Source organism: Rhinopithecus roxellana, chromosome 17 (genome assembly GCF_007565055.1).
Source record: "Rhinopithecus roxellana isolate Shanxi Qingling chromosome 17, ASM756505v1, whole genome shotgun sequence".
NCBI lineage: Eukaryota > Metazoa > Chordata > Mammalia > Primates > Cercopithecidae > Rhinopithecus > Rhinopithecus roxellana.
The window spans coordinates 104,733,679-104,760,805 of NC_044565.1; positions in this window are offsets into that span (position 1 = coordinate 104,733,679).

Genomic DNA, 27,127 nt, shown 5'->3' on the forward strand with positions numbered 1-27,127 from the left:
CAGCACCTGTCACTTGCTATCCTTTCAGGCTTTAGTACTTTCTTTCTGGGCCCCATGTAGTCCCCATAACAACTCTCTGACTCATTCTTCCCATGAAGGCTTCTTCCTTCTGCTGTTTTCCTGGAAGTTGGTTCTTTGAAAACCAAACAAGACCCAAAGAGCACTCCACCAGATGAGTCAGATCCTGTAGGGACCAAGGTCTCCCACAGCAGACCCTGGGGCAGATAGTCTGGCTCGGTGGGGAACACCAGCAGGGGTTGGTTTAGAAGCATTTCCTGGATGTTTTCAAGTCTCCAGTGTTTAGCAAATCTTGAGTGTACAAAGGGCTGAAATCCACCTTACTTTCCCTCCAGGGTCTTCCAGCAACCCCTAGATGCAGGCAGTGTGTCTAGGGCCCCTGGGGCTGTGGGAGAACCCTTTAGCGCAGGGCCCAGCAAATGCTTTCTGTAAAGGGCCAGATGTAAAAATAATAAGGTTTCGGGGTCTTTTGTCTCTGTCACAACTACCCAACTTGGCCATACCTGACTGGGCACAACTGTGCTTCAATAACATTTTTTAATGGGCACTGACATTTTAATTTCATATGATTTTCACATGTGCCAGAGTGTTATACTTTTGATTTTCTCCCTGCAACTGTGTAAAAAATCATTCTAGCTCTCAGGCTGCACAAAAGTAGACAGTGGGTAAAACTGGACCCACAGGCCAACTGTAGCCTCAGCTACTGGGGAGCTCAAACCATAGTTTGCCAACCCACGAGACAGAGCTAAGTTTTACAGGTCAGTCAACAAGTCAGCCTTGGATTCAAGTCCTCGTTATTTAATCAACCATTGGTGTGAGTCATAGCACATTGCTGAGCCTCTCTGAACCTGTTTCTTCTCTGTCACCTGGGGATGGCGGTGTCTGTTGTTCCGGGATTGAGAGAGATGAAGCACATAAAGCACTTACCTCAGTGACTGGCGTGCACAGTCACTCCCTGTGGGTGAACCATGAACTTGTAGCAGCCCATTCACGGAGGTCAGCGGGAGGGGCGCGAACCTAATGAGGTCAGGGGTCCTTTCCTGGAGGAAGTCGGGGGTGAGCTGGACTGATACGAGACCAGCAGTGATGGAAGGAGAGAGAAACTTTGGAGAGGTCAGGCCAAGAAAACTCAATCCTGGGGTCTGGCCATTGAAGGCTCTGAGAAGGGGCCCCCTTCAAAGTAGGGCCATGGGGAGGTTCATCTACAGATGCTGCCTGGAGGCTGGGGAACTGTGGTGGGGGGACGGTAGGGGAAGACACCACAGACTAGAGATATGTGAGGAGGTTGCTGGTGAATCCATGTGATTGGGAGTTGGGGTGGTGGAGTGGGGGTTACTGGAAGTGCCAGGATCTATAGATGGAAACAGCCCCAGGGAATGTGCCTGCAGGCACTAAATGCAGTTTTGACTGCAAGCACATTTCTCCATTAACGTGAAGGGGCTGCCTATTGTTTTGCTGACAAAATAGCTGTCCTTTCCCTCCTCCTACCCTCCATGGCACCGTCATGTCACGGTCCACGGCAGTCCCTTTGCTCCTCCACACTGACTGGTGCAGGGGTAGCATCTGAGCAAAGCTCAGCCACTCAGGGTCCTTCCCTAAGAGTCTTGTTCACATGGGATCAGAGAGAGTAACAGTCCCTCTCTGTGAGCAGGAACATCAGGGTGTGAACCTCAGGTCCGGCCAGCAGCTGTGTTCCCCACCACAGGGAAGTCAGAAAATTCAGAAGAGAATGAGGTTGATCCCACCAGGAAGGGATTCAGTGAGAGTCAGGAGAGGCCTGCGTTCCTGCCCTTCCACGGTGTGTGGCTTGGCGACAGTTCTTCCTCTGATGTAGGAGCTACCCAAAATCTTTGAATAAATGTCCCCCCACCCTTTTTTTGAGACCGAGTCTCGCTGTGTTGCCCAGGCTGGAGTTCAGTGGAGTGATCTCGGCTCACTGTAAGCTCTGCCTCCCGGGTTCACGCCCTCCCGGGCGCCTGTAGCTGGGACTACAGGCGCCCACCACCACGCCCCCGGCTGATTTTTTGCATTTTTTAGTAGAGATGGGGTTTCAACGTGTTAACCAATATGGTTTCGATCTCCTGACCTTGTGATCCGCTGCCTCAGCCTCACCAAAGTGCTGGGATTACAGGCGTGAGCCACCGCGCCTGGCCTTTTTTTTTTTTTTGATGGAGTTTTGCTCTTGTTGCCCAGGCTGGAGTGTAATGGTACGATCTCGACTCACCGCAACCTCCGCCTCCCGGATTCAAGCAATTCTCCTGCCTCAGCTTCCCAAGTAGCTGGGATTACAGGTGTGCGTCACCACACCTGGCTAATTTTGTATTCTTAGTAGAGATGGGGTTTCATTATGTTGGTCAGGCTAGTCTTAAACTCCCGACCTCAGGTGATCTGCCTGCCTCAGCCTCCCAAAGTGCTGGGATTACAGTTGTAAGCCACTGCACCTGGCAGATGCCTCTTTTTCTAAAGCGAGTTTGAGTTTCTATCACTTGCAATTGAAGAGAGTTGCTGACCAAATGCATCATCACAGCATCCCTCCCCATCATTTATTGCTCATTTGCTGTGTACCAGGCACCTGATAAGTGCCTTACGTCCATTACTTAATAGAATCCTCAGTTATGCTGTGAGCTGCGGGTGCTCCTACCTGCATTTTACATTTAATTAAACTGAGGCTCTGACTTCACCGGACACTTAAGTGGGGTGGTCTTCAGGCCCTGGGCTGAGTTCTCTTTGGCTGATTACTTGAGAGCCGTGATTACTCTCTCCCAGACAATCTTCCCATTCCCGTCTTTTTAATTCCACCTCTATGATTTCCAATTTTCAATCTGGAAGTTTTCTTTCTTTTATTTATTTGAGATAGGGTTTCACTCTGTCGCCCAGGCTTGAGTGCAGTGGCACAATCTCCGCTTACTGCAACCTCCGCTTCCCAGGCTCAGGTGATCCTCCCACCTTAGCCTCCGAAGCTCCTGAGTACCTGGCACTACAAGCGTGCACCACCATGCTTGACTAATTGTTTATAATTTTTTGTAAAGATGAGGTTTTGCCATGTTGCCTAGGCTGGTCTCAAACTCCTGGGTTCAAGTGATCTGCCCTCCTCGGCCTCCCAAAGTGTTGGGATTACAGGCGTGAGCCACTGCACCCAGCTGATGTTTCTTTTATTTTTAATTAATTAATTAATTTTGAGACACTGTTTCACTCCTGTTGCCCAGGTTGGAATGCAATGGCGCAATCTCCGCTCACTGCAACATCTACCTCCCGAGTTCAAGTGATTCTCCTGCCTTAGCCTCCTGAGTAGCTAGGATTACAGGCGTGCGCCACCACCCCCAGCTAATTTTGTGTTTTTAGTAGAGATGGGGTTTCACCATGTTGGCCAGGCTGGTCTCAAACTCCTGACCTCAGGTGATCCGCCCACCTCAGCCTCCCAAAGTGCTGGGATTATAGGCATGAGCCACCACACCAGCATTTTTTTTTCGAGACTTATTTTTTTGAGATGGAGTCTCGCTCTGTTGCCCAGACTGGAGTGCAGTGGCCTGAACTCAGCTCACTGCAACCTCCTGGGTTCAAGTGATTCTCATGCCTCAGCCTCCCAAATAGCTGGGATTACAGGTGTGTGCCACCATGCTGACTAATTTTTCTATTTTTAGTAGAAGCAGGGTTTCGCCATGTTGGCCAGGCTGATCTCAAACTCCTGACTTCAAGTGATCCACCTGCCTCGGCCTCCCAAAGTGCTCGGATTACAGGTGTGAGCCACAGTGCCCAGCCTCTTTCTTTTAAAATCAAGACTGTAATCCCAGCACTTTTCAAGGCCGAGGTGGGCAGATTGCTTGAGGCCAGGAGTTCAAGACCAGTCTGGCCAACATGGTGAGAATCCTTCTTCTTCTTCTTCTTTTTTTTTTTTAAAAAAAGACTAATATATCCAGCTGCTTATTTGCTAGAGATATCTCGAAAATAGATCTCCAAAACTAAACTCCTGCTCTCCCTTCTCCCAACAAATCCTCCCCTCCTCTGGGGTTTCCCACCTCAGTAACTGGCCCCACCCAGGTTCCCCAGTCAGAAACCTGAGCGGCATATTTGACATCTTTTCGTTTGACCTCCATAACTGCCCTATTACCGGGTCCTATTGTACCCACTCCCTGTGCACATCTTGGCTCTGCCTCTTCTCTCCGGCTCCACTATGCCCCCCAGTCCAACCACTCTTCCCCTGGAAGATAGCCTCCTCCGTGGTCTCCTGAAACCCGCTCTAAGCCATTACCCCTTCAGCTACTGGAGTACAGCAAGAGCTGCAATCATGTCCCCCACCACTTAAAACCACTCACTCGTTCTAGTCCAGAGTCCTTTCCGAGGCCTGTGTGTTCTCACCAGATTCAGCCCTGTCTACTTCCCAACCTCATCTTGAGTCTCTGTTTTGCTCCTTCACTGTGGCCTCCTTTCAGTACGAGGAGTACCCAGCTCTTCTGACCTCAGGGCCTTTGTACATGCTATTTCTGCTGTCTGTCCAGTGCTCTCCCCGTCTCTACTCCCCCGGTTCCTATCATTCCTGGATATCCTTCAGTTGTTGGTGTAAGCTTTATGGATACCCTCTCTTGGGCCCGCTGGGAAATCTGATGCCATCGCACCCTTGACTTCTGCAGTACTCACTATGCGTTGGGTGTGTATTGAATATTTGTCTCCCTTGCTAGATGATTCACTCTCCCAGGGCAGGGATTGGGTCTGTGTCATTCACCATTGTAACTGTGGCACCCAGCACAGTGTCAGGCACAGAGCAGATGCTCAGAAACATGTGCTGAATAAATGAGTGAGTGACAGAGGCTTGGGGAGGACTCATGGCTTGTGCCAGGGTCACGCTGCCAGTGAATGGAGGAGCCTAGATGTCACCCCAATATCTTGGACTCTCAAGTACACGCTTAGCTTTGTGCAATATTGGCACCCTTGGGAGAACCAGGAAGGGAGAAGCTGAGGAGCCAGGCCCCAGGTCTCACCAGAGAGGATGCTGGAGGTAGAGTGGGGTGGGGGCGACCAAATGGAGTCAGATTAGGGGTAAGGAGATTCTCAGGCACTCAGCACAAAAGCTGAGACAGGAGCTATTCAAGGCCACAGTGTGGCTTAGGGGTGGAGCTGGGGGTGGAGACAAGGGTGGGGAGGGGGAGAGGGAGAGGACACCACAAATGGAACCCTGGCCTCACATCCAGGCCCCACATGAAGAGCTTGGCCTGTGCTGCCTCATCTACTACCCTGCCCACCTTGCAAGGCAGGGATTAATATGTCCTGTTACAAACAAGGAAATGGAGCTTGAGAGAAAAAAGTAGCTTGCTCAAAGTCTCCCAGCTAGTTAAGTGTCAGGACCAGATTGGAATCTGGAGCTGGAGCCTGAGAAATCAGCTATTTGGGAAAAATTAGTCCAGACAAGAAAATGGTAGGACAGAGCCCACTGTGGGTGAGAGGTGGTGACATGGCCACCCTCCCTCCATCATTTCACCCCTGCAGGCCCATCGTCTGTGGGGATATCTTTTTGAAATTCCAAAAGCTCTGGATGCAAACCCCAAAGCCTCTCTGAGTAAGCCCTCAGGTGGCCAGATCCTCCCAGGCTGGCGCCTACCTCCCTGGAGGATTTCCCCTGCACGGCTTCCATTTGAAAAGGAGCTTAGGGCCTGGGTACCGACCCCGCTGGGCCCGTCGATGCCCTGGCTCAGGGATGCAGAGTGGAGGAGCCTGGCCTGCTGGGGAGGGGGCGGGGGTGGGAGCAGGTGTGGGGTGGAGGAGGGGGCACTGGAAAATCCCTCTGAGCCTGGCCTTGGGTGTTGAGTTTATTTTATTTAATGTTACCTGTAGCCGCCCCACCTTTTTCCCCATTTAACATCCCTTGTACGTAGCTCTTTTAAAAACTCACATCAGGCCGGGTGCAGTGGCTCACGCCTGTAATCCTAGCACTTTGGGAGGCTGAGATGGGTGGATCACCAGAGATCAGGAGTTCGCGGCCACCCTGGCCAACATGGTGAAACCTGTCTCTACTAAAAATACAAAAATTAGCCGGGCGTGGTGGTGTGTGAGTTGTGTGACTGTAGTCCCAGCTACTCAGGAGTCTGAGGCAGAAGAATCGCTTGAACCCAGGAGGCAGAGGTTGCAGTGAGCCGAGATTGCTCCACTGCACTCCAGCCTGGGCAACAGAGTGAGACTTGGTCTCAAACAAAAACAAAAACAACTCACATCATTTATGTAGCCTTTTATAAATATGAACTCATCAATCCTCAGAACAGCTTTATGATATACGTATTATTGTGCCCAAATTTTACAGGTAAAAAAGTTGACGCAGAAGAAAGTCAGGGACTTGCCCAAGGTCATCAGCAATCAGTGGCAGAGGTGGAGCTTGAACCCAGGCAGCTGGCCTGTGGACGCCATGCTCTGAAATCCCTCCTCTCTTTGGAGACAGAGACCTCTGATAGTCCTGCTCCCCAGCCAGGCCACTGAGGGCCTCAGAGATAACCGTTCCTTTCTTTTCACACAGGCCCAGAGTTTGTTTACCTCGAGTGAGCAAGTAGCGGCCCCAAACAAAGGGGATGTGGGTGGAGATAACCCAATCGTTCAGGGCCTGGCCAGGCAGTTGGGAGGGCCGGGATTGAGCCCAGCCAGCTTGGGGGCCAGGCTTGAGAAACTGCTGGGACCTGGCTGTCGGCTGTTTGTTGCAAAACAATGAGTCAGCCCCGGAGGAAGGGGCGCGGGGGTGCTGGGGAATCGGGTGGAGAGGCCTCTCCGGCCCCAGCCCTGACTCCAGCTTTTCCCATGGTGGGTTGTGCCCACCCCCACCCTCCTAGCCCTTGGTCTTCAGAAGGCTCGACCAATTTCCTTTTTGGTTGTTTGGCTGTGATAGGAAAAGTATTGAAAAACAGAAAGTGCCCTAGACAGGAAAACACTCTGAAAGCTGAAATGTGAAACCTGGCAGCCTGGGCCAACGCCCCAGCGGGAGGTGGCCAGCGAACCAGGATTCTGTCCCTGGGCTCCCTCCCAGGTACGCTCCAGCCCATGAAGGCACTGCAGCCCCGTCAATGGAGATGAGAACTTGGAGATCCAGGAATGAGTGGTGACCGGTTCAAGGTCACACGGCTGGTGCTATGGCCCGGGAGGGTGGGCAGGTCTCAGGGACCAGGTCCCTAGATAGGAAGAGGCTGGAAACACAGACTTCCTTTAAAAACAAAACGTTAGCCTTGCCAACGGGCCATGCACTTCTACTCCCACATGGCACCAGAGCTCCTTGCCAGAGGCACACCAGGATATGTGACAATTCTGTACCCTGGCCCTCCCCAATGAGCCAAAGTAGCCACTCCTAACAGATCCTATCTGCCCACAGTGGGTGTCACAAGCCACTCTGTTCCTCCCCTGACCCTGCCCCCTCCACCTCCAGGCCCCTTCCTCTCACTTATCTAGTAAAGATAGTGCCTTCCCGTTGTTGAGAATAGGACAGAGGGAATTTGCTCATGATCACAGAGCAAATTTATTAATTCATTCATCAAAACTGTGTTGGGCTGCTACACAGCCTGACTCCAGAGAAGAGTGAGAAGGGAGGGCACCGTCTCTTGGGGAGTCAGCTGCACACACAGATAACTGCTCCATCACAGCACATTGATCAAGACTTATCTGCCACGTGTGCAGTGGGACGCTGAGGGGCCTGACCCAGCCTGAGGGACAGAGAAGTCTTTCTGGAGGAGTCAGAAAGAGCTGGGTCTTAAGACTGAGTATGAGTGCAGCAGGGCCAGGGGGTGATGATATCCACAATCTCCCAGTCCCCCTGTCTTGGCTCTGCCTGCTGTTGGGTCTGTAGAACCACTCAGTCAGTAGTACTGAGCTCCCACAATGGCCCAGTGGTCCACAATGGGGGTGGCGTGGGTATGGACACAAGGCAACTCTCACATGGTACCTGCCCTCAAGAAGCTTCCTGGGCCACTGGGGAAGACAAAACTATCATCCTTGCAATGTTGAGGAAAGTCAACAAGTGTTGGGGGCTCCTCTGTGAACAGTCGTCTCTCCTTCTGTATCCTCGGGGGTACTGTGATGGGGGGGATTGGTTCCAAGACTCCCATGGATACCAAAATCCACAGATGGTCAAGTCCCTGATATAAAATGGCATAGTATTTACATATAACCTATGCATAGCTTCTTGCATATTTAATTTTTGGCTAAGCAGGCATGAATGACTCACGTATACTTTAAATTATCTCTAGATTACTTATAATATCTAATACAATGTAAATGTTATTTTGTTTCATTTTGTTTTCCTGTAGAGAGAGGGTCTTGCTTTGTGGCCCCTGGCTGGAGTGCAGTGACTCGATCATGGCTCACTGCAGTCTTGACCTCCCAGATTTAAATGATCCTCCTACCTCAGCCTCTGGATTAGCTGAGACTACAGGGACACACCACCACGCCCAGCTAATTTAAAAACATTTTTGTAGAGTTGGGATCTCTCTATGTTACCCAGGCTGGTCTTGAACTTCTGGGCTTAAGCAATCCTTCTGCTTCAGCCTCCCAAAGTGCTGGGATTACCGGCCTGAGCCACAGGCCGGGGTGCTATGTAAATATTTATTATACTGTATTTTAAAATGTTGCATTATTTTTTATTGTGTTGTTACTTTTATCATGTTTTTAATATACTTTCCATTCGTGGTTGGTTGAATCTGTTGATGTGGAACCTGAGGATAGGGAGGGCCTACCGTATCTCTATGCAGAGCTTACCAGGCATGGTGGCTCATGCCTGTAATTCCAGCAATTTGGGAGGCTGAGGCAGTCAGATTGCTTGAGCCTAGAAGTGCAAGACCAGCCTGGGCAACATGGCCAAAAACAGTCTCTACAAAAAATACAAAAATTAGCTGGATGTCGTGGTTCATGCCTGTAGTCCCAGCTACTCCAGAAGCTGAGGTGGGAGGATCACCTGGGCCTGAGAGGCTACAGTGAGCTGAGATTGAGCCACTGCACTCTAGTCTGGGTGACTGAGCAAGACCCTGTCTCAAAAAACAAACAAACAAACAAAAAACATACCTTATTTAATCCTCACAGGTGGACATTCTTATTATTTCCATTTTGTAAACAGGAAACAGAGGCTCAGAAAGTATCAGTAACTTGTCCTAAGTTATACCTGGTAGGGAGTAGAGCCAGAATCTTAATGTAATCGCAGCTATTTGGGAGGCTGAGGCGGGAGAATTGCTTGAACCCAGAAGGTGGAGGTTGCAGTGAGCTAAGATTGCACACTGTACTCCAGCCTGGTGACAGAGCTAGACTCCATCTCAAAAAAAAAAGCACAATGCAGAGGAGGATAACTATCTTGCTGTTCAGTTGAGAAAGGATGAAGGCTGAGTGGGGCATTGGGGGTGTGAGGAAAAGGGATTGCTCAGAGAGGTAGAAGATCTGGCGTCAGCCCTGGACTGGTCTCTTCTTCAGGAGAATAATCATTGCTTGACCTCCTCTGACCATCTGCTGCCAGTGAAGCCAGACAATGGCCATTCACCCAACAGATGCCAGTTGAGCCCCTCCTAAGTGCAGGACCTATCAGCCCTGAGACCCAACAGGGGCAAGACATTCCCTGACCTCAGGGAGCTCAGGTCATTGTAGTCCATAATCTTCAAACAATTAGCAATGTCACACATGCTGCTTTCTCCCCTCCAACCCTCCAACAGCTCTTAGTGGTGTTTTCATATGGACTTTTTTCTGTTCGTTTAGGCAGAAACCTCTCCCTGCCACCATCCCTCTCTTGTCCCTGAGAGGCTTTGAGACTCATCTGTCTTCATCTGTACATTTCCCACAGGACCAAGTACAGTACTGAGTCCATTGCTAAGTAGTCATTTAGTATTTGCTGAGGCTAATTAGTAATAATGGAGAAAAACTATTTTCCCACTGACCTTGAATCCAGACCACAGACAAATTCCTTAATTTATCCAGACAGTTTTCAAAAGGTGCTATTGGCCCTAGAGTCCCTGTCAAAGAATGAGGCTGACCAAGTGGGCCCATTCTGTGAGACCACGGGACTGTTACTATAGGCTCAGAAATGATGACCTTGCTGAGCCTTTAAGGCCACAACCCTGTGTACTGTGGACAGAGTGATCTCTGAAGGCTGCCAGTCACTCCAAGTGAGCCAATCAGCACAAGCTATCTGGAGTTAAAAGTTGTATTAAATTATGAATGAGAGGGCTGCTGTGAGGATGGGATCTGGTGTCCTGTATTACCATAAGCCCAACACTGCTCTAGACTTTGACTGTTGAGGCAACTGAGATACAGGCAAGCCCAAATGTAGAGCTTGGAAGGGACCCTGTGAGGCTATTCTAGTCCTTTGGGGGCCTCAGTGCAGGTAGTTCTGGAGTGAGAAATGGGGTAGGACCTGGGAGCCTCAAGTGGGAAGTGACTATGGGAGGTCAAACATGCTGGAATGCATTTTGGGGGCTGTTTTTGTTTCCTGGACTTGTATGTTTTTATTTCCTCTTTGCCCCTCCTTAGGATTTACTAAAGCTCTTTGGGAAGTTTCAGTTGCTTCAGCTGTGTGTGTGTGTGTGTGTGATCTTGAGTGTGAGGGGATGGGCAGAGAAGGAGAGTGGGGGATTTGCTGGGGGTGAGGTTGAGCTTGGATCAGTATCAGAAAGCAAAAACTCTGGGTTTTATGGTGGGGAGGGTCTTTCTCTTCCCCTCCCAGACCCTGTTCCAGCAGTGGGGCGGCCCCGGTCATGACTGGGACTATTTCTTCCTTTTATTTCTGGCAAAAGCTACAGGAGGGGAGTTCCCCTTCTCTGTTTGTTTTGATTCTGTTGTTTTCTTAAAGAGAGGAAGGAAAACCATCATCACTTTTTCGGTTTTGTGAACAATAAAGGCAGGCTGAGAGGATGTTCGCCTGGGCTGGGGCTGTGGGGGCTGGGCCAACACCTCCTCCTCTTTCCCTCTGGCAACCCTTCTCCTGGCAGCTCAGGGTCTGGGGAGACCCCCAGAACAGACATCAGGCCACATTGTGGGGTCAAGTTTAAGTGCTGGCTCTGCTTTTTAACTGCTTTTCACTGGTCTGAGGTGTATCTGTATAAATGGGAGTCATAGGGTTGTTGAGATTAAAAACAAAAATACTCGCTCGTAAAAACACAGTGCTGGGCCTATACTAAATGCCCCAGAAATGTCTTTCCTTTGCTTCTTTCCACTGGCGGTTCTATACCATGAGCCCAGTGGTATGGTATACCCAGGGCCACCCTCCTGTCTTCCTGCTTGTACACACAGAGCTGGCTTCTTCCATGGCAGGACCTGCAAATGCTGGGCTCACAGAAGGCTCTGAGAAGTAAATAACAGGTGAGGCTGGGGGTGCCTTCTAATTTCTTGGGGTTGTCCCCAGTCTGTTAAGAGACAGTCTAACTTTCCTTTGAATTTCTTTTTCTTTCTTTTTTTTTTTTTTGTGAGATGGAGTTTCCCTCTTGTTGCCCAGACTGGAGTGCAACGGTACGATCTCAGCTCACTGCAACCTCTGCCTCCCAGGATCAAGTGATTCTCCTGCCTCAGCCTCCCAAGTAGCTGGGATTACAGGCACCCGCCACCACGCCCAGCTATTTTTTTGTACTTTTAGTAGAGACAGGGTTTCACCATGTTGGCCAGGCTGGTGTCGAACTCCTGACTTCAGGTGATCCACCTGCCTCGATCTCCCAAAATGCTGGGATTACAGGTGTGAGCCACTGTGTCAGCCCTTGAATTTCTCCTAGCCCTTCAGTTTCTCCAGCTTCATGCCTCCCAAGGTTGTACCCCCCAGGGCCTGCCCTACAGTCCTGGGACAGGGGCCCTTCTCTGAGGGGATGAAGGGGGCACTTCCCTGAATAGAGAGAGAGGGAGACCCGCACCACTTGGATTAAACTCCCTGGGCCCCAGTTGACTCTACAACTTGGCCAAGAAACCCTATCTCCTAGGCCCTCAGTGTCTTAGTCTGTAAAATGGTTCTTGAACCTTTAAAATACACTCTTTTGTAGAGTCGAAACACTTTGCAGACCTGCACTCTGTGACAGTAGTCGAACTTTAAAAATCCTTTGATTAAAAAGAAGACAAATGGTCGTCTGCAAGGATACTGTCATCAATGCTTTAATTTTTTAAAAATTTTATTTATTTATTTTTGAGACAGAGTTTTGCTCTTGTTGCCCAGGCTGGAGTACAAGGATGTGATCTCGGCTCCCCACAACCTCTGCTTCCTGGGTTCAAGCAATTCTCCTGCCTCAGCCTCCCGAGTATTTGGGATTACAGGCATGTACCACCACGCCCTGCTAACTTTTTGCATTTTAGTAGTTTTTCCATGTTGGTCAGGCTGGTCTCAAACTCCTGACCTCAGGTGATCTGCCCACCTTGGCCTCCCAAAGTGCTGGGATTACAAGCATGAGACACTGCACCCGGCCTGCAATGCTTTTAGATGAGTGTATATTTTATTCAACAGCCCTAAATACATTTGAAAATGTGTCCCCTTGGCTGGGTGTGGTGCAACAGAGTGAGACTCTGACTCCAAAAAAAAAAAGAAAACAGAAAATGTGTTCCCTGTGTGGGAGGCATCAGCCTGTGGATGATGCAGATTCCTAAGGGGCTTGAGGCTCCCAGCGTGCATGAATTTGTGTCTTTGAGGGGACAGATAGCCCTGGAATTAGTTGCTTCTCCTTGGCCCTCCCGGGGCAGACCCAGGGACTCAGGGACACCAAATGGGTAGTCCCTGACTCAAATTCAAAAGTTCAACAGTGACTAACCAGAATGTACAGTATAGTGGCTTCTCTTTAACATGTGGATCCTGCCTTGGAAGCCCTGCCAGGGCTTCCATCCTTGCTCTGCCACTAACCAGCTCTCCTGCCAAGGTATGCTACTTTATCTCGTGGGTCCCAGCATTGTCACCTATAAAATGGGGTTGACAGTACTTGTGAGTTTTTATGAAAATTAGTGAGAAAATGAACTCATGAGACTTACTTAGCACAGGGCACAGTTATTGCTTAACAAATATTAATTTTTTTTTTCTTTTTTTTGAGACAGAGTTTCACTTTTGCTGCCCAGGTTAGAGTGCAATGGTGCAATCTCAGCTCACTGCAACTTCCACCTCCTGGGTTCAAATGGTTCTCTTGCCTCAGCCTCCCAAGTAGCTGGGATTACAGGCATGCGCCATCACGCCTGGCTAATTTTGTACTTTTTTTTTAGTAGAGACAGGGTTTCTCCATGTTGGTCAGGGTGGTCTCGAACTCCTGACCTCAGGTGATCCACCTCCCAAAGTGCTAGGATTACAGGCGTGAGCCACCGCACCCGGCCCAAATATTATATTTAAAAGCAAAAATAAAAACAAACCCACGAGTGCCCAAGCTTCTCTTCTTGCAGTTGCTGCTTACCATCCTGTGGGCTGGTGCTGTCTGCTTTTGCAACCGTCTCCTCTGACCCCTCCATCCTTCAAGCTCAGCCTTCTTCAGGAAGCCCTCCTGGCTCCTGCAGGCTGTCCCTGCAGACCCCTTCCCTTCCCTTGCCTGTGCCCCTTTGGCACGTGGCACTGGCCGTACCAACTATGCCCTCCTACATGGTTCCCTGATGGGCCCTGTCTCCCTGAGAGCAGGATTCCAGTCCCCCTGCGCTGTTGCTTGGGGAGCCCTGCAGGTCCAGGCCCCATTCCCAGCCCCACACAGCTCTGGGGACCAGAGATTGGTTCCCAACCACATGAAGGAAGGCACACGGAAAAACCATAAACCCGAAGGCTGAGCGGGATGTTTGTCAAAGCAGGACAGATCTTCGGCCAGGGACGTGGAGGGAGTGCGCTGGCCCTGAGCAGAAGCAAGCATTTCAGGGAGCTGGGATGAGCACCAAGGAGCTGGCACGGGCAGGGCACAGCAGGAAGGAGGCCCATTAACACTTCTGCCCCAACCACACTTCCTCCGGCACCTCGGCCAGGGTGCACACAGGCGCGTTTGTCCCACTTTCACTGCAGCACTGTGTTCGCAGCAGTCCTGGCTCCCCCAGCCCCAGGTGGGTGGGTGTTGCCTGGGCACAAATGCCCTTTATGGATGGGCAGTGCTGGAGGGAGGCAGGTCCTCCTGGGACTGGAACCACCCCACAGAATTCAGACTTGACCTTGGAACTGCCTCCCTGCCAGCGATGCAGCCACTTAGGAGGCCTGGTCACATGGAGGCCATGGCATTGCCCCCAGGGACCCAAAAGCATGGGGGTAATCCCAGGAGAAAGCAGCCACCTTTGAAAGGCGAGAGTGCCCCGAGTAAGCCCTCCCTCCAGGGCCCATCACCCTGCCTGCTGCCACCTCCTGGCACAGACTATGGATTCTCATCTCCTTGAGGGGCCTGAGGAAGGCAGGCCTGCTTTGGTGAGGCATGCAAAGGAGAGGGAAAGAAGGAGACCCCAATGATGCCTCATTGCCCTCCTTCCACTATCCCAGAAGGAGTGGGGCCTCAACCAAGCATCCAGGGACTACCTTCCCTTCCATCCCTTCCGTGAAGCCCAGCCCACGTTAGCCTGAGAGTTGATTCTCAGAAGGGCTTTTGGTGCTCTTTCTTAGGCCAGTGGGTGACAGAAGTCTCACATGCCACAGACTAACCCTCCAGTCAGGCCCCACTGAACTTCCATCCCCATTCACACTTAGCCTCAAGCCCCTCTCCCCTACCCCAAGGCCTGCCCAGGTCTTTTTTTCAGCTGTCTTTTGCTCATTTAATCTAGGGACAGGTGCAGGCACGTGCTGGCTGCCTGTCAGCGCCCCCAAGAGATGGCCCAAGGACCCGCACCCACCCCCAAGGAGGCCTCAACTGAACGTTTTCTTTGGAGGCTGGGAGGTGAAGGAAGGGAGCCTCCGTTCCCTGCCAGCCACGACACCAAGCTCACCTCGGTGCAGTTAGCTACTCTCTGTAGGGATCATTGTCCTCCTTTGACATCTGGGGAGACTGAGGCTGGGAGAAGAAAGAAAAGTCAAGCCCTACCTCCTGGGGTTCTCAGTCTAGCTGTGGCAACGTCAGGTGGGAGGGGCTTGTGAGTGGGAACCGAGCATGTCCTCCCTGGGTGCCCTGCTGTGCCCTGCCTGCAGGGTCACAGGCCCTGTGCTCCTGGTGCCCCTTCTCTCCGGCTGGGCTTGGCGTGGCAGGTGGGCCACCTTGAGGAGGGCAGGAGGGGCTGCCAGGCCCTCAGGAAGTCAGATGAGCTTCCCTATCTCCTGGAGCCCCCCAGGAATGGGACACCACCCTGACCACAGCCACCAACACTTGCTCACTTGGGTTTATCTCCAACCCTCTGATCCAACTGGAGGGTGTGACACTGGCCTCAGTCACAAATCCTTTCACATCCTGCAGAACCAAAGGTTGGCTGGCCAGGCACAGCCTCTCCACCGACCCCTGCTGCCCCACAACACACACACAGACAGACAGAAACACTTCCTCCATGCCCAGCACCCCCACCTCCCACACTCACCACACGGATATCCCTGCCGACACACCTCGGGCACAAATACGTGCTCCACCCACGCCCTGTTCCCTTGGGGGCATAGACAGCACACACGCCTGTGCCTACCCCACAGCTCCCGAAACCTCCCTCCCACCACAACCCCACAGACACAAAGATGCCTCCACTCCCTTCCCAGACACTGCCCTGGCCTCAGCAAGGTCACACATTGAGACGCCACTTTGTCCGAGACTGCACGCTTGTGCCCTCAGGCACTCAGGCACCCACTCTGCAGGTATCCACACGCCCAGGAATCTGAGCCAAGCCCCTCACCACCCCAGCCTGAATCAAGTCATTTATTGCTGATAAACCACTTATTTATAGTTCACAGGTTCTGAAAGGTGTGTGTGTGTGTGTGTGTGTTCACAGGTTCTGAAAGGTGTGTGTGTGTTTGTGTGTGTGTGTGTGTGTGTGTGTGTGAGAGAGAGAGAGAGAGAGAGAGAGAGAGAGAATGAGCAGGGTGTGGGGCAAGCAGAACAGAGAGGAAGAGAGGGAAGGAAAAGTTCTGTGACTCACTTGCAGCTTAACAATGCCACATCTCAGCTCCCCAGGCCAGGGGGAAGGGCCCATTTGTCGACACAGCCAGGCCTGGCTGGGGGCCAGTCAAGTGAGGTCCTGTCTCCTAGGCCGATGAGATAGGGAGGTGAGGATCCCCCCCCAGAGACAATTGCTGTTCCCCTGTCTGCGCTGTAGGGGGTATGCACTCTGGGCGGCCCCAGAGCCTTTCTGTTCATCCTTACCATAACTCCCCAGCTGAGGCGGCTCCACCACTCACAGCCTGGCCCCTGCTCCTATCTCTAGGACCCCGGGTTCCCCACCCAGCTGCTCCCCATTCAACCCTCCAGGCCTTTCTTCCTGCTGTGCCTCCTGCCTGCAGTGCCCTCCATCCCCTCCACTCTTGGTCCTCTCCATCCTTCAGGCTCCAGCGCCTTCCTGTGCTCTGCCTCCTGCCTCTGAACGCTTCCTGCTCTCTCCATACCACAGTCTCTTTCCCATGTTTTCTGGATAGTGAGCCACTACTCTCTTCCCAGTTAGACTATGAGCTTGCCAAGGGCAGGCCCTGGAATTGCTTCCTCTGCCCCCAGAAAGTCCCACCCGGGACCCCAGCAGGGTCGTGGAGTGGTAAGTGCCAGGATGTTCTTGAGAGACAGAACAGTAAGGGACTGAGAGGGACTGAAAAGGCCAGGTGAGCCCTTCTGCAGCCTCTGCCTGGCAGGTAGCTGGTTCCCTTGGAACTTGATTCTCCTGGACAAACCCCTCCCCATTCCACAGCTTAGGCAGGCTAGGGCAGCAAGTATTTCTCACCAGGCCCTGTCTGACACCAGGGTCTGGGGGACAGCAGCTGGGGGCCCAGAGAGCAGCATGTAACTTCATTTGCCTGGTGTCAAGCTCATGCTAGTTTTCCTCAGGAGCGCACCCACCCCTACAATAGCTCTGTGGCCTGGGTGATTCCACTAGTTCAGGAAACTGAGGCTTAGGGAGGCCTGGGGATTGCCCAGGTCACCTAACTGGTAAGCAGCAGAGCCCCAGATCCACGCTCTTTCCTCCATTCCCCACTGCCCCTGCCCCCAGCAGCCCTGCCTCTGAATCTCACTGGTCTCAGACCTCAAACTTTTGCTTTGTTTCATCTCCTGAAACTTTGCTCATTTCTTCCCATCACTTTCCTGAGCCTCCACCCCTTTGCCTAACTGCACCTCCTTTGACTCGCCCCTGGAGCAGAGGAAGGAAGAAGGCCCACGGCTGCGGACATTTCTATGCACTGTTTCTCAGAGGCTTAGCACACACTTCTGGATGTGGAAACCTTTTCTTTTTTTTATTTAAAAATATAATTTTTAAAAATATAATAGGGGCCAAGCATGGTGGCTCATGCCTGTAATCCCAGCACTTTGGGAGGCCGAGGAGGGCGAATTACCTGAGGTCAGGAGTTCTGGACCAGTCTGACCAACATGGCGAAACCCCATCTCTACTAAAAGTACAAAAATTAGCCGGGTGTGGTGGTGCACGCCTGTAATCCCAGCTACTTGGGAGGCTGAGGCAGGAGAATCACTTGAACCTGGGAGGCAGAAGTTGCAATGAGCTGAGATCGTACCATTGCATTCCAGCCTGGGTGACGGAGCAAGACTCTGTCTCAAAATAATAATAATAATAATAATAATAATAATAATAATAGGGACAGGTAGGCCAGATGCGGTGGTTTTTTTTTAAAAAAAAGAAATAGAGACAGGGTTTTACCATGTAACCCAGGCTGTTCTCAAATTCCTGGGCTCAAGTGATCCATTTACCTACAAAGTACTGAGATTACAGATGTGAGCGTGAGCCGCTACAAGTCTTTTCTTTCTTTCTTTCTTTCTTTCTTTCTTTCTTTCTTTCTTTCTTTCTTTCTTTCTTTCTTTCTTTCTTTCTTTCTTTCTTTCTTTCTTTCTTTCTTTCTTTCTCTCTCTCTCTCTCTTTCTTTCTTTTCTTTTCTTTTTTCTTTTTGAGACAGAATCTCACTGTGTTGTCCAGGCTGGACTGCAGTGGCATGATCTCGGCTCACTGCAACCTCCACCTTCTGGGTTCAAGCAATTCTCCTGCCTTAGCTGACCGAGTAGCTGGGATTACAAGCATGCACCACCACGCCCAGCTAATTTTTTATTTTTTTAGTAGAGACGGGATTTCGCCATTGTTGGCCAGGCTGGTCTCGAATTCCTGACCTCAGGTGATCCATCCGCCTCGGCCTCCCAAAGTGTGCAAGGCTTTTCTGAAACCTGGACTCAGAAGCTAGACACAAACCTGTCCTTCCCTCTCCGGGGTCCAGCAGGGGCTGTGTTCCCAGAGGCTCTCCTTGTGGGTTTGCACCTCTCTGGTTGACTGTCCCTTGCACGCACACGTACCATAGCTGACTTGCCTTCAGAGACAACAGAATCTCCCTTGCAAACAATGATGGGAAAAACAGGTAAAGGGTTCTGGGAAATGCATGCGGCAGACTCTCTTCGAGGCACAGCCTCAAGCGTGTGATCCCAGCCTGCACATAGCATGTAATTATTTGATAAAAAATCGCATTCCAACCCCAGGCCAGCTGTCCTTGGTTTTTTTCCACTCCCCCTTGCTGGTTGCCAAACCCACAGTGTCTGTGAAACATGGTTGTGATTTTCATGCCCAACCAAAGTCAAGGCTGGATTCCTTGATGAGTTCAGTTTTGCTGGAAGACAAGGACTGACCCAGATTCTTGTGTGTTGATACTATGGGAGGAGTATTCCAGGGAAATAAGATGGACGGCCTTTGGAGGGGTGGGGTCCACTCTTTGCCACAAGGAGGCTTTGGGTGGCACAGTTGGGAGTGGCTGCTGGCACACCTGGGGATGGTGGCCTTCATGACACAGAGTTGGGGTTGCAGGCCTGGCGACTTCGCTACCTGGTAACTTCACTACCCCCTTGAAATAATTGTGGCCATGTGAGTTGCTTTGGCCAAAGACATGTGAGTAGAATGGACACATCTCCCCTCCAGGTAGCAGCAATAAGAGCAAATGTGTGAATCCCCATAGCCCCTTCTTGCCACCATGTCATCCGCAATGCCATTGATATGAAGCTTCCTTAAGCCCGGGTCTCCGGGCTAGCACAGCACAGCTCAGGGTCCTCCAAGTCATCTACAATGCTCATTTGCCATGACAGTAATAAATCTTTGCTGTTTTAAGCCACCAAAACATTGGAATGGGCCAGGCCCAGTGGCTCATGCCTGTAATCCCAGCACTTTGGGAGGCATAGGCAGGTGGGTTACTTGAGCCCAGGAGTTTGAGAGCAGCCTAGGATTTGTGTGTTCCAGGCCACATAGGAAAACCCTGTCTCTACAAAAAATAAAAAAAAATTAGACTGGTGTGGTGGCGCAAGCCTGTAGTCTCAGCTGCTCGAGAGGCAGGAGAATTATTCGAGGCCAGGAGTTCCAGACTGCAGCCTGGACGACCAAGCGAGACCCTGTCTCTGAAACAAAATGAAACCAAACCCCCAAAACACTGGGATGTTTGTTACTGCAGCATAAACTAGCCTCTCCTGCCTGATACACCTGCCTTATAGGGTTGAAGAGATTATCTAGTGATGAGATTATTCACTAAATAACACAAGTGAAGAGCAAAGTGCCTGGAAATACGCTGTTGCTTCTTCCTCCTTTTTCCCTTTCTCTTCTAATGTTATTTCTCTTTTTCTGCCATTTTGAACCAGGCCACAGGAAGTTTTCCAGGCCCACTAAGTATGTGTAACAGTATAGGAGCACAGCAGTGGTGGGTGGTTGGGGGGACAGACATGTATGCAAGTAACCATCGTGTGATGTGCTCAGTGCTATATTACCACTATGAGTCCAGAGCTAGGCAAGCCCAGGGGAGGGGATAATATGTTTACTGAGGTCCTCAAAAGTGAAGTCTGAACTAGAGATACTAGATATCGAAGGGTGAGTTCGGTTTCTTCAGGCAGAGCAGGGAGAATGGAGCGTTCTAATAATGAGAGCACCTGCCATGTACTGGGCCCCTGCTATGTGCCAGATATTGAATCAGGCCGTTCTCCAATTCTCCCCTCCTGTCGGATCTACAATATCTATGATGTGTGTATTACTGGTTTTTGTTGTTGCTGTTGTTTGCATCAAATTCTTTTTTTCCCAAGAGAGTGTCTCTCTCTTTTGCCCAGGCTGGAGTACAGTCACGTGATTACTTCTCACTACAGCCTCAGCCTCCTAGGCTCAAGTCATCCTCCCACCTCAGCTTCCCCAGTAGCTGGGACTACAGACATATGCCAGCACACCCGGCTAATTTTTTACTTTTTTGTAGTAATGGGGTCTCACTATATTGCCCAGGCTGATCTCAAACTCCTGGGCCCAAGTGATCCTCCTGCCTCAGCCTCCTAAAGTGCCAGGATTACAGGCGTGAGCCACCGTGTCCAGCCCAGTCCATTTCCAGCTTTTTTAGTTTTGCTTAAGTTGTTCCTTGTGTTTGGAATGCCCTTTCCTAAATATATTCGCCTTCCTGAGGCCTACTTTTCCTCCTAAGCTCAGCGCAATTCCCCCCTTATCTCTTTGTTGAGATGGCCCGGCTGGAAAGGAGACTTGGGGAGTGTGTTCTGTTTGAATGACCTGGTTTGAATGATGGGATGAGAGTAGGAGTGCAGATATTTGCTAATATTTAATACACAGATTTCAGTCACACATGTATATGATTTGTGGAAGCATAATTATCCTGAAGGTGTGTGCCAAGAGTTGTTTCTTCCTGATAGCAGAACATAATCAAACAGGTCTGGAAACCACTGCTGTGCAGATCACATGAGTTGTTGAAGTTGGTTGTTTACCGGCTGTGTGACTTGGGCAAGTCACTCAGCCTCTCTGAGCTCAAGTTTTCCTGCCTGTAAAACGGGAATTATCTTGGTGCCTACCTCATGAGGTTATGGGGCCTCGGTGAGATAAAGCTTGGATAAAACTCAGACACATCGGTGCCTCTCAGATGTGTCTGAGTTCCAGCCTGGGCAGAGCCTTGTTTGGTGCATCCAAGCTGCTGGAGGGTCCTGACAGGAGAGGCAGAGGAGGGAGGGGAAGAGGAGCTGCACCAGGTGACAGGGACTCTGTGACTTAGGCAGGCTGGGCTGAGACATCCCAGTGGTGCTTGATAAAAGGCAGGGGCTCTTCTCTGGTCAAGTAAATATTAGAAGAAAAGGCTGTCTCCGGGGAACGGCCCCCTCCCACCCCCCCTTGAGGGCCAAAGTCCCCAGGGGCCAGTCTGGAGGCTCCTTTTATGTGACTGTAAAGTAATCTAGGGCCTGGCAGGGTCGAGCCTGGGCGGGCACTGACGTGCAGGGCGGCATTGATGTGGTCAATGATTACCTTTTATGCCTGGCCATAAAGGCAACCGCCCAGCCCTCCCGACAATGTCCCCTGTAGACAATGCCTTGGGAGGGTGGGCGTACACACACACACACACACACACACACACACACACACACACACACACAACTGCCAGGCAGGGACTGTCCCGATTGAGGTCTCTGAAGACACCCTTGCAAGACATCTCCATCTCCCTTGGAGTTCCTGAAGACTTGGCCCAGGAGCTAAGGGGTTTAGGTGGCCATAAGTGAGGTCAGTGAAGTGTAAAACACAAATGAGTGACATCCAGGGGCCTGGATCCTATTCGAGGTGTATCTATGCAGATGGGATGGGGTTGCCACCCAGACTCAGGTACCACGTCTCCAGGGAAGGAGGGTATTCTGGGACAGATCAAAGTCTACTCCCATTTTACAGGAGATGCAGTTGAGGTCTGTGCATGCAGTGGCTTGCCTGGGGTACCAAGGATGGAGATGATGGCCGAGCTGGGAGTAGGACCCAGGTCTGCTTGGACAGTGACAAACCCTCTGGCCACTGCCCCCAAGGGGGTCCAGGTAGGAATATCAGGGTCAGGAAGGGTTTGTGTCACTTCTCAGACAAGCTATCTCCCCTGGGGCTCAGAGGGAAGCTGGTGAGAACCTAAAGACCTGGCTCCGAGGCTGATGTCGGGAAAAGACCTAGGGTGAGCCCCTACAGCGGCCACAAAGGCTACATGCAGGGCCCTGCCCTCACAGGGGCCCCTTACATAGCCCCACCTCATTCTGTCCCGATGCACAGATACTCCCACCACCTGGGTGATGGCGGCTTGGCTATGCGGGTCAGGGCTGGGGCATAGATGGCCAGATTAATATTCTACCTCCTTGGTTGATAAGGCCCGGGAACCTTGGTCCCAGCGAGCAAGGCTGGAGAAGCAAGGACCATGGCCCTGGTAGGGAGGTCTCGCTTTGTCAGGTTCCAGAGCTTGGGGCATTGCTGCTGGGTGCTGAGGACAGGGCTCAAGAGACCTGGGTCCCAGGCCAGCTCACCCTGGGGCTGGGCATCGCTTTTCTCCCCGGCCAATGGGAGAAGGACTCTGTGCTGTCTTCCTGGTGAGTATGGTGAGGATCACACCAAGGACTCTGCAGGGAAGGTCTTGAATGGATCAGGCTGCTATCTTGAGGAAAGAGGGTTATTATTCACCGTAGTCATAAATGCCCTGTGAAATTGGAGTGGAGTTGCTTTGAGCTCTGGCCAGAATGCCCCAATCAACCTTTGGCTCTGATAAAGATAAGCAGGCCCAAGGTGATAACACATCAACCAGAAACTGTCAACAGGAGCTAATTAGGGCACTGGGTGCCGGGTGAGCCACGCCCCCTACACCTGATGGGGGAGAAATCTCAGGTGGGGGAGGATGTGGGCTCATTGCCTAGACCTTAGCCTACTGCTTTTTTGTGTTTTTTTTCGTCTTCTGGCCACTTTTCCACCTCCAACCACTGCCCCCCACCCTCTGCCTGCATTATATAACATAACATGAAGCAAGGTGGAGTAAAACAGAATCCAATGTGATGGGCACCGTATAACGCAGTGGAAAGAATCCTGACTTGGGGCCAGGTGTGGTGGCTCATGCCTGTAATCCCAGCACTTTGGGAGGTCAAGGCAGGCGGATCTCCGGAGGTCGGGAGTTTGAGACCAGCCTGACCAACACGGAGAAACCGTGTCTCTACTAAAAATACAAAAATTAGCCAGGTGTGGTGGTGGGAACCTGTAGTCCCAGCCACTCGGGAGGCTGAGGCAGGAGAATCACTTGAACCCGAAAGGTGGAGGTTGCAGTGAGCCAACATTACGCCATTGCACTGCAGCCTGGGCGACAGAGCGAGACTCCATCTCGAAAAAAAAAAAAAAGAGTTGGGAGCCAAGGGACCTGAGTCCAGCCTGGTTCTGCATGCCCTTGAGCTGGTCATTTGTGTCCCTCTCTGTAAAATGGAGGCCAGAGTGGGGCAGGTGTGCAGTCATCCCTTGCTGGGATCCCATCTAGGTTTATTTATTTATTTATTTATTTTTGAGATGGAGTCTCGCTCTGCCACCCAGGCTGGAGTGCAGTGGCCGGATCTCAGCTCACTGCAAGCTCCGCCTCCCAGGTTTACACCGTTCTCCTGCCTCAGCCTCCGGAGTAGCTGAGACTACAGGCGCCCGCCACCTCGCCCAGCTAGTTTTTTGTATTTCTTTTAGTAGAGACGGGGTTTCACCGTGTTAGCCAGGATGGTCTCGATTTCCTGACCTCGTGATCCGCCCGCCTCGGCCTCCCAAAGTGCTGGGATTACAGGCTTGAGCCACCGCGCCCGGCCCATCTAGGTTTAAAGTCCATGCTCTTCTGCGACACAACACTGCAATCTGCGAAGTGCACAAAACATTGCCCTGGTGCCACCCAGTAACACAGGGGTGTGTGTGACACTTGACAGAATCACAGATCCACCCCGCAGGGAGAGGGAAGTCATGTGGACGCCCTGAGGCACAGCTAGCTCCCAGGGGTCCTGGAATCCCTCTCCCTTTCTGCACCTCTCTAGGGGCACTCAGGGTCTATTTTTCACTGGGTGACCAGTAAATATATGTGGTGTTGGGGCTGGGGCTCAGTGGCCCATTTCCCCTCCCTCATCAATATACACCTCCCCAGTCCTGCCCACCACACACACACACACACACACACACACACACACACACACACACACACATTGAAATGGCCACCCATAGGTAACCCCTAGTGCTGAGCCAGGGGTCCTGGCGATGTGGTCCAGGCTGGGCCTCCTTCGAGCTGGGGGAGTTGCTGGAGGCATCAGTCCCGCTCCTGTCCTAGTTTTAGCCCAGATTCTGCTTCCCATCAGCAAAGTCCAAGTCACTTTTCCTGGGAACTGGTAGGAAGGGTATAGACGGGGTTGGGCTGAGAGAGAAGTAGACATGAAAAGACAAGGAGGGGCCGGGAGCAGTGGCTCAACCATGTAATCCCAGCACTTTGGGAGGCCGAGGCAGGTGGATCACGAGGTCAGGAGATCGAGACCATCCTGCCTAATATGGTGAAACCCCTTCTCTACTAAAAATACAAAAATTTAGCTGGGCATGGTGGCACATGCCTGTAGTCCCAGCTACTCGGGAGGCTGAGGCAGGAGAATCTCTTGAACCCGGGAGGTGGAGGTTGCAGTGAGCTGAGATTGTGCCACTGCACTCCAGCCTGGGCGACAGAGTGAGACTCCATCTCAAAAAAAAAAAAAAAAAAAAAAAAGACAAGACAGGGAGGAAAGTGGCCAGGAGATGGATGAGTAGGAGGGAGGAGAAAAGGGAGGAGGGCCTGACCATCCTTGCCGCCCACTTCTCTGGGCAGCAGGGTCACCTGCACCTAAGCTTGCCTGGTTTAGGGCTGGGCAGGCAAGGCCAGGCAGTGACTCAGCCCCAGGGCCCACTCTCACAGGCCCCGAGACCGAGGGAGGAGAGCACAAATCAGGACCTGGGGGCTGAGGTCTCAGCCTCAAACAGAAGTCACTACAAGGGGCAGTGGCTCTAAGCTGGGAGCAGTTTCTCCTGCCTGGGACAGGGGCAGGCATAGTAAGGAGGGAAGAGTCTGAGGAAGGTGGTGCCCAAAGTGAATCTTGAAAGGTGGGTAGAAATGCATCTTCCTTGACCTCTGTCAGCTCAGCTTCCTCCTCTGAGCAATGGTATCATTTCTCTTTTTTTCTTTTTTTTTTTTTTTTGAGGACAGGGTCCCTCAGTTGCTCAGGCTGGAGTGCAGGGGCATGATCTCAGCACACAGCAACCTCCACCTCCAGGGCTCCAGCGATCCTCCCACCTCAGCCTCCCAAGTAGCTGGGACTACAGGTGCACACCACCACACCCAGCTAATTTTTGCATTGTTTGTAGAGATGGGGTTCGCCATGTTGCCCAGGCTGGTCTTGAACTCCTGAACTCAAGCGATCCTCCTGCCTTGGCCTCCCAAAGTGCTGGGATTACAGGTGAGAGCCATCATGCCCGGCCAACAGTGGGTATAATTAATGGGACTTTTTTCATTGGCCTTGTCAGGAGGATAGGACACAGCCTCGCTGGTGCTAAGTGCTAGGTGCTGACTTGTGGGCCACTGATGCAATGGGCAGGAGGGTTAGTGGGGAGAGCATTTCAGGCACAGTGAACAGCACAGACATGAAGGCAAAAAATGAAAGAAAACGAAATGCCACAGCCCTGAGCCATCCGGGGTGCTGGGAGCAGTGCAGAGCCACTGCCAACCTCTGTGTGTTGCAGGCAAGAGCAGGCGTGGTGAAGCTGCGGGGTGGACGCCAGAGCGATCAGAAGTCTAGCCAAAGGGGCGTGGACCCAAGAGGGCCAACCCTGGTAGGGGGAAGTCCCCAAGACTGGGCCACAAGGGCCTGATCTCAACTCCTAGGTGCTGAGAGAGCCCGAGGCTGTGTAGGACTTTGATGCTCCTCCTGTGGGGTGAGGGTGGGTGAGAAATTTTGAGGAGTTGCAGGAGAGGAATCTAGAGGGGTATGTGTAAGAGAGAGAGAGAGAGAAAGGGAGAGAACTAGAAGGTCGGAGGCCAGTACCAAGGGGCAGCCAGAATTCATGCCGGTTCTGGGGAGGGAGCAAGCAGTGCAGGTCTGTTTCCCAGGCTGGGCTGCATTGCCCTCCAGTAGTAGGAGGTGCAGGGGCCTCTGTGGGAGAGCAGGAGGCTGCCCAGCACATGCCCTGTTTTTGCTCAGTCTAATTCTCCTCCCTGGCCTGCCTCAACCCTGCACCCGAACTGTTTCCTCAGGTCATAGAGCGGCTGGGTGTGAGTGTGTGGGTGTTTGTGTGTGTGTGCACACGCATGCGTGTACATGTGGCATTTCTAGATCAGAGAATGCTCAGAGGACCTGCTAAAGGTCAGGTCAGTAAGGAGTGAGGGCATGGCCAGCCCCTCAGGCCCTGGCATCCAGATAGCTCCTTCCCACCCAAGGGGCAGTGGCAGCTGATAGGCCTCTGAGTCAGGATGGGTGAGGAGGAGGAGCTGGAAGGGCCAGCCAAGGAGGAGCAGGTCATCACCTGCTGAGTGGCGGGTCATGCATTAAGCCCAGTGGTGGGGAGCACTGCTGCAGGGGGCACGGGGTCGGAGGGGAGGGCGACTTCTGCTATTGAAACAATAGGCACCCTAGGTCTGTGTTACTGGGCCTGGGGGCCAGGAGGCAGGATAGGACATGCTCTTGCCTCCCCACCTCCGCTCTGCTCAGCAGCTGGTGGAGGCCTGGGAGGTGAATCCCAGGTTGATGGCTAGTGTGGGCCCAGGAAAGTCTTTGGGAATTTGATGCAATCCTGAGTCCCTGATGGCTCATGGAGAGGCTGTGCCTGCACCTTTTGTCAGTGAGCCATCTGGGGCTCGCCCCGCACCCAGCACATGGCTAGGAGCGTAGTGAACTCCGTCTCCAGGAATGGGCAGGACCCAGGAAGGCTGGTGAAAAGATGCACTTCAGGCCCGAGCTCTCTGTGTCCAGAAGCAGCCCTCTCAGGTTGTGGGGGGACACTCTGGGTCTTGCACCTGCCAAGGCCCCTGCCACAGAGAATGGGAACAGCACTGATCCCCCAGGGCCACTCCAAGTTTTCTGGTCTCAAGATGCAGTCTCCGTGGGGCTGTGGGTGGACTCCCTCTCTGCCTAGCCCAGTTCCAGCTATAGAAGCTGTGTGGAAACATCTGCCCTGAACAAAGTGCCTTGCAGCTTTCCAGGAATGCTGGCCTGGGGCGGAGCAGGGGTGGCAGGGAAGGACAGGTGTGGGGTAGGATGTTCCAGAATCCACTGGGACCCAAACCCGAGAGCACCAAGTTCCCACGAGCCAATGCCTGGCT